A 6,479-nucleotide genomic window follows, 5' to 3' on the forward strand; every position below is an offset into this window, starting at 1 on the left:
GAAGAGATTACAAAATTTTTTGAAACCCACCACTGCCTCTGATGTTACCTTAACAGTTCCTAGCTCCTTGGTTAGGACTCGAGCTGTTGAGCTAACCAACCATCCCCAAAGGCTGTGAATTTCACCAAAGATTAACATAATAACAACAACAACAACAACAACAACAACAATGACGACGATGATGATGAACATTTGGCCTCTTTCTATTCTCTGTCTCCTGCATAGTCATGATACAAGCTGTATTTGCTTTTGATACCTTGTTTGTGGATCCAGTTTATTTAAAAGATGCTGATATATTACCATGACCTGATACTTCCCATGACAATAATTTATGCATCCCTTTGGCTTTCTTTGTGCTTCTTATTTGCAGTGTTTTTAAAAATGCTTTGCTCCTTACAATTATTTTAATTGTTCAGCTTTCTAACTACTTTGCTTTAAGTTCTACATTTTTAGCTCAGGCTGCTCTTTTCATTTTATCCTATGTACATCTTTTATGGTGTGTCTGTTGGGAGTCTAGTACAGACATGCATTTCCTTCTACCGCCATCATGTTCAATAGTATTTTATGGCAAGTTGTGGTCCCTCCTTGGAAGCAATCTGGAAGCAGGAACATAAGTTTGTTTGTTTAGCAATTCTACAAGGCAACATAATTAAATTCTGATTCTCTGGTGAACTACTAAAATGAGTCTCCTCCTCTTCTAATCTCCATAGGTGTATTCTGTGTCTTTGTTTTTATTTTATGTTAATGTACTGCCCCATTATATGGCTACTAATGCCAGAGTAGTTTGCTAGATCCATTAGCCTAGGGACCACACCAGTTAACCTGCACACAATTGAGCAAAAGTTCAAAAATTTATGGCACTCAAGAAACGTGCTTACTCTGCATCCTAACAGCTAATTTCGTGCCTTTATATCAGAACACATCTCTACATGTTTGAATGAATATATGTGGATATAAAACTTTTGTCACACCATCAGCCTGAATATGTATTGAATACCTACTGCATCAACTCCCAACCTTTTGGGTACCAGGTATTGGTTCCATGGAGAGAGGTTTTCCCATGGACTGGAGGTGTGTTTGGTTTCATGTGCTCTTACATCCCATGGATGGAGCTTCACTTGTTTGTACGGCCCAGTTTCTGGCATTCTGCATCCTGGTGCCGCTCCACAGACCAGGGGTTGGGGATTCCTGCCCTGCTGAATTGGATGAAGGGCTAATGTAGCATGTTACAAGGACCAACATGAAGCCTTGGAAACCTATATGTAAAGTATGAAGCTATTTATAAAATTGGTAAGCATGGATATAATACTTTTGATTTTGGGTAGCATACACAATGTTTATATACAGTTCCAACATTAAATTATTCCCCTCCATAAATGTATCTAACTTTCCATTAATCTTCTTAAAAACATCCAGTGATTATTATTTTTACAGTCATTAATTTTTCACCTTTTGAAAACTCATTCAATAATTACCACATTGGCTTTTGCAGAACACAATCCACTTCATAATACATATAGTCACTTTATCCATACATATATTGAAGTGAATGGTAACCCATGAGAGCTTAAGGTATACAGTGATGCATGTATTAAGTGTCCCAAAATGTTGTTTTCTTTTCTCCATTAAAATATTATAGCTGATCCTTTGGAACCAAACTGTTTCCCTTCCTTTACCTTTTCTAGCAATACAAGACACACTTGGCCTGTTTCTATTACAGACTTAGGTCAGTAGATGTTATAGCAAATGACCTTCTGAAACCTTGACAATTGTTCTGAATGTTGGTCGTGCTAGCATGGAAAAAGCGTTCAGTATTCAGATCAGAAATACATCTGTGGCCAAAGGTTTATTTCAAGAAATCCACCTAGAGACTGCTGCAATTTTTAACATGAAGGAAGGGAAATATCCTTATACCCAAGAAACAGTTTTATGTTGGATAACTTCATTTTATTATTGTAATTGTTAATGTGACAGCAGGGAAACATTACCAGATACACAAAGAGCAATCATATCAAGCATTTTTAATTATTTTATTTTTATTATATTTATTTCAATTAAACTTTGATTTGGTTTGACATCCCTCTCCTTTGTTCTGAACCACTATTTACAACTTTCAAATGTGCCTTTCAGCCTTAGAAAGGTTGAACAACTCTTATTTAAATTTTAGTTTTGGAACTTATTGGATTATGTAAGCCTCAAATGTTTAAAGATTTGTGTATGTAACATATTTCTTTTCTTTTCTTTGCTCTCTCTTCTATGCACAGTATTTGAATTGATGCCCTCCTACCTAAGCTTTCCCAGGTAGTTTGGATATAGTAGTAAGTACATTGTGATTTCTTCTGCAAAGAAAAAAAATATCATTCTAGGTTAACATTTGCAAAGGAACATAGAAATAAAAGTTTCCTAACAGTACAGTTAATTTTTTGTATAACTCCAAAAACAGTTTTCATTCAGATAGGTAGTATTTTTATCAGACACTACAATTTAATGCTGACTTTCTCCAAGCCACTTAAAATTCATTTTGGTAGATGACTTTTTTTTTAAAAAAAATTGACTATTTATCTAAGATTGTATTTTCCAACCATCCAGATCAACTTTACCTTGTGTTGATTCCCTAATTCCCTCTATGGAAACATATGGAAATTTCAGTTTCGACAGTCTCGAGCGGCCCTCGGCGTTGTTGGGCGGCGCCCCCCTCCTCCCACGGACGGCGGCTCCCAGCTGGTAACGAGCTGGGGACGAACCTGGCTGCATTTGGGTTGGCGTTAGCTGAGTGAGACGGTGCTTTGCTCGTTACCTTGGAAAGTGCTTGGAAGGTGCTTGGAAGGTGCTGCTGTGGCTTGAACGATCTTTGCGGCTTGAACAATCTCACTGCGTGGGCGGGCGCCCCCTCTTTTTTTCATGAAAGGCTATTGTCAAGCCTGACTGTTTTTGGGGTGGCGCTGACTGAGTTTCGCCGCGGAGGGACACCGTGCTTGGGGGCAGTACTCTGACGGCTGTGGGCAGGGTTGGGAATTTACTACTCTGCACTATGGATCCATGTGACTGGCTTTCTCATCGTTGCCGTGGTCGATCCTAGTGTGCCCCCCCCCTCCTCCTCCATCACGGCTTCTGACTTTAATTACCATCCAATTATTGCTACCTCAGACCGGCTTTTACAATCTTGGCTTGTGATCCCTGTGGCCGACTTTTTTGCCTCTAAGTCCCACTACTACTACTGCAACCATCTGTGACTGTTCTCGGCTTGCCTTCCCAGACAACGCTGCCTCCCTGAACTGTTTCCACCACTCACACCCCCTGCCACTCTGGCTGTTGCTGCTCGGCCATGGAGTTCTTTGATCTCCGTCTTCGCCGAGAGCTGTGCATGCCACCCTGTATTTACAACTCTTGCAGAAAAGGAAAGTGGAGGACAAAGAGGACGTGGGTAGGGAATTTGCTCTCTCCCCTTGCGACCGGGATTAACCCCACACCTACTCTAAACTGTAGAACTTTGTCCCTTCTATTTGATCCAGCGGAAGAGGAGCTCTTGGGCGTAAAGACTTGCCCTCTCTTGCCCTATTACTATTATCTCCAACTGCGCCAATCACAATTTTCTGTGTTTTATGTATGAGGTGTGACTGGTATGTTTGATGGATGACTGTACCCACTTTTTAACCCCATTATTATTGTATTTTCTGTGTTTTTAAATTGATTTATGTGGGGAATGCATGGATGAGCGGCTGTGTTTGCGTGAGAGGATGACTGATTCGAAGGGCCTGTCCAGAAATACGGGGGCCATAGGGGTGGTTGGAGGGACTACGGACACGGGAGTGGGCTGGAGCATTACGGTCTTAACAGGGAGGGGCAGATATGGCGGGGACTTTAGGGCTGGCCATTACCGGGGAAGGAGGGTTCGCTACGTCACAGAGATCCCTCCTTCCGGCCCTACGAGTCCCACTCCAAGGCCAGATGGCGCGAGTAATCAGGACCCTGGTCTAAGGCTGCTGTCGCTAAATGCCAGGTCTGTAGCTCATAAAGCTCCTCTCGTTCGGGACTTAATTTTAGACGAGAGGGCAGACCTGGCATGTATTACTGAAACCTGGCTGGGCCCGGAGGGAGGAGTCCCCCTCGTAGAGATGTGCCCAGAGGGTTTTCAGGTGCTTCATCAGCCAAGGGCCTTAGGAAGGGGTGGGGGTGTGGCTATTGTTATCCGAGAGTCCCTAGTACCTCGTAGGATCCCTGCTCCGGAGCTTGTCGGGTGTGAGTCCCTGCTGGTGAAGTTGGACCTCAAGGGTCAAGTAGGCTTGCTGCTAACGTACCTGCCTCCCAACAGCATTGCAGCAGCCCTCCCCTCGCTCCTCGAGTCGGTAGCCGAGCTGGCAGTTGAGTTCCCCAGGCTTATGGTACTGGGGGATTTCAATTTGCCTTCGCTCGGTGAACGCTCTGATGGAGCGCAGGAGTTCATGGCCTCCATGACAGCCATGGGCTTGACCCAAGTAATCCGGGGCCCAACTCACTCGGTGGGGCACATGCTCGACCTCGTATTTCTTTCGGAGCAGTGGAGTTGTGATCTTGGTCTGAGGGGTAGTGAGATCTTACCCCTGTCATGGTCGGACCACTACCTACTGAGGCTTGATTTTCGGAGACCAAACCCCCACTGTAGGGAGGAGGAACCGACCAGGTGGTTCCTCCCCAGGCGACTTATGGACCCTTTGGGGTTCCAGACGGAGCTTGGGGTTATTCCTGATACTCTCGCCCGCAGTCCGGCGGAGACTCTGGTTGCTGCTTGGAACTCGGCAGCGATGGAGTCTCTTAACCGGATTGCGCCTCTACGGCCGCTCCGAGGCAGTGGATCCAGGAGGGCCCCTTGGTTTACTGAGGAACTCCGGGAGATGAAGCACCAAAAGAGACGCCTAGAGCACCAATGGAGATCCAGGAAATCCGAATTGAACCGAGCACTTTTAACATCCTGCATCAGAGAGTACATCTGGGCAATCAGGACGTCAAAAAGAACTTACATTGCCACTCTGATTGCTTCCGCTGAGTCGCGCCCAGCCACCCTGTTCAGGATAATCCATTCCCTCCTCAATAGGAGGGATACGGGTGATCCTTTACAGGGCAGAGCTGAGGACTACGTCCAATTCCTCGCAGATAAAGTTGCTCGGTTTCGGGCGGACCTGGACTCCAATCCTGCAGAACCAGCCGAGGCACTAAGGGATAATTTGGTAGGTCATCGCTGGGTTGAATTTCAAGCTGTTACCCCTGAGGACGTGGACAAGGCCATGAGAGCTGTGGGTGCCTCCACATGTGTACTGGACCCGTGCCCCTCCTGGCTGGTTGTCAACAGCAGGGAGGTGACACGGGGCTGGATCCAGGCGGTTGTTGCCACCTCCTTTTGGGAGGGGGTCTTTCCCCCCGCATTAAAGGCGGCGGTGGTGAGACCCGTCCTGAAGAAACCATCTTTGGATCCAGCCGTCCTAAACAACTACCGTCCAGTCTCCAACCTCCCCTTTGTGGGGAAGATTGTTGAGAAAGTGGTGGCCTTTCAGCTCCAGCGGTCCTTGGAGGAAACCAGTTACCTGGATCCATTCCAGTCAGGCTTCAGGCCTGGCTACAGCACGGAAACTGCTTTGGTCGCATTGACCGATGATCTCTGGAGAGCCAGGGATGGAGGTCATGCCTCCATCCTAGTGCTCCTTGACCTCTCTGCGGCTTTCGATACCATCGACCATGGTATCCTTCTGCGACGACTGCGGGAGGTGGGGGTGGGAGGCACTGTCTTACAGTGGTTCTCCTCCTACCTCTCAGACAGGTCGCAGTCGGTGTTAGTTGGTGGGCAGAGATCGACCCCTAGGCCCCTAACATATGGTGTGCCGCAGGGTTCGGTCCTGTCCCCCCTTCCTTTCAATATCTACATGAAACCGCTGGGTGAGATCATTCGACGGCACGGGATAAAATACCGCCAGTATGCGGACGATACACAGCTGTATCTGTCCGCCCCGTGCCAACTCAATGAAGCAATGGACGTGATGAGCCAGGGCCTTGAGGCTGTTAGAGACTGGATGGGGGTCAACAAGCTTGCACTCAATCCAGATAAGACCGAGTGGCTGCTGTGCTTCCCTCCCACTAATTGGCCAGGTGTCCCATCTCTCAGGCTGGGGGGTCAAATTGTACACCCCTCAGATAGGGTCCGCAACTTGGGAGTCCTCCTGGACCCACAGCTGACTTTCGAACACCATTTGTCAGCTGTGACCAGGGGGGCATTTGCCCAGGTTCGCCTGGTGCACCAGTTGCGTCCCTACCTGAACCGGGAGGCTCTCACAACAGTCACTTGTGCCCTTGTGACCTCTAGGCTGGAGTACTGCAACGTGCTCTACATGGGGCTGCCCTTGAAGAGTATTCGGCGACTTCAGCTGGTCCAGAATGCAGCCGCGCGAGCGATCGTGGGTGCCCCTCGATTCACACACGTAACACCTATCCTCCGCGAGCTGCACTGGCTG

This window comes from Thamnophis elegans, chromosome 3, assembly GCF_009769535.1.
Source record: "Thamnophis elegans isolate rThaEle1 chromosome 3, rThaEle1.pri, whole genome shotgun sequence".
NCBI lineage: Eukaryota > Metazoa > Chordata > Lepidosauria > Squamata > Colubridae > Thamnophis > Thamnophis elegans.